The sequence below is a fragment of the Microtus ochrogaster genome, chromosome 26, assembly GCF_000317375.1.
Source record: "Microtus ochrogaster isolate Prairie Vole_2 chromosome 26, MicOch1.0, whole genome shotgun sequence".
Taxonomy (NCBI): Eukaryota; Metazoa; Chordata; class Mammalia; order Rodentia; family Cricetidae; genus Microtus; species Microtus ochrogaster.
Window position 1 is genome coordinate 3,857,616 of NC_022025.1, and position 1,533 is coordinate 3,859,148.

Below are 1,533 nucleotides of genomic sequence, written 5' to 3' on the forward strand. Positions count from 1 at the left end.
AAGAAAGTTCCTTGCATTTGATAATGGTATGTCAGTTATGTTAGGCCTTAGCCAAAGTTGGTTGACTCAACATTGCAAATGAGACTTTGGGTGATTGCCCAGGTAGTCAGTTGTCTCTGTCATTTGTTGCACAATCTGGATATCTCTCATTTTATTAAGAAATATTGATTCCCTTCTCAGATCTTTGATGGAGTTGAAGATTATTTAATTGTAGTTACTTTCTACATTATTTAGACTCCTTGAGATAGAATGTCTAGCAAAACCTTTGTTCTCAATATTGTTAGTTATATTTATCGTTTGTTATTATTGTTTATAGTTGTATTTGGTTTAGTTCTGGCTTATTTAGACAAAAGGGGGAGATGTAGGGTTTAGCCAGCCCCCTTTTAGGGCGGGTTTGCCTGGGGCAGTTGTTTACGGATAAATGGAGCACGCGGAGGCTGCACACTCTCTTTCTTTCCTACCTCCTGTGCTGCGTGGGAACTTCGGTTCTGTAAGTTTTATTTAATCATTAAAATTGTATATATTCTTTAATATTTGCCTGCATTTATTCACGCCGGTACAGCCAAATCAGCTTCTTTATTAACCAATGATAATAAAACATATTCATAGCATCTAAAAGGGCATCCTACATAATCTCACCTTTTCTGTCTAATTAAAAGGAAGGTTTCAACTTTAATATTTAAAATTACATATAACAAAACAGGTATCAAACAAGAATTACAGTTATACTATTTATTCTATTTGTATTTAGCAAAATTAGAGAAAGTGCTCTATCATCCATTCTAGCTTTGTGAGTCTAAAGTTTCATATCTAATTTATATTTTATCATAATTAAGGAAAGCTACAATGATTAACTATCTAGCCTTTAACTCCACCAAAGACCCCCAGAAAGATATAATATTACCTAAGTAAATAAGAAGTATATTGTAAGCAACTTCCAAACTCTAGAAATGACAGAGACATCTGGCTGCCTGGACAGTCACCCAAAATTCTGCTGTAATGTTGAGGCATCCATCTTTATCCTATTGGCCCATAGTATCTGGCAGACTTTTTAATGAAGTGGGAAATTTGAAAGACTGCCTTGCCTAAATTGGCAGTTTGTCAGTCACTTTCCTCTGTGTCCTGCATGTACAATTAATATGGCATGCAATCAAGCAGTCCAGGCAACAATAGTTTCTTGCCCAAATGGCTAGCTTTGCCTACTGAAAGCAAACTCTTTAAGGAGCTTCTTCGATACCATCATCCTAATTGAAGTAATTGATGCTGCCAGGAGCAGATGTCTCTTACTCTCAAGAAAAGTCTAAGTTCTTAAAACATTTTAAATGCCATATTCTGTAGATCTTTGAAGTATTTGAAGATAACCTATCCATCTGAAATATATCTGGGCATATCTAGAAAGCCTAATTAACATGACTATATGTTTGGTTATTATAGATGACTATTAATTTGTATTTTTAACTTTATGATACATTTTTAAATGAGGTGCATAAACATAATACTTTAAATAAGAGTAGAAATATATATATAACAAAA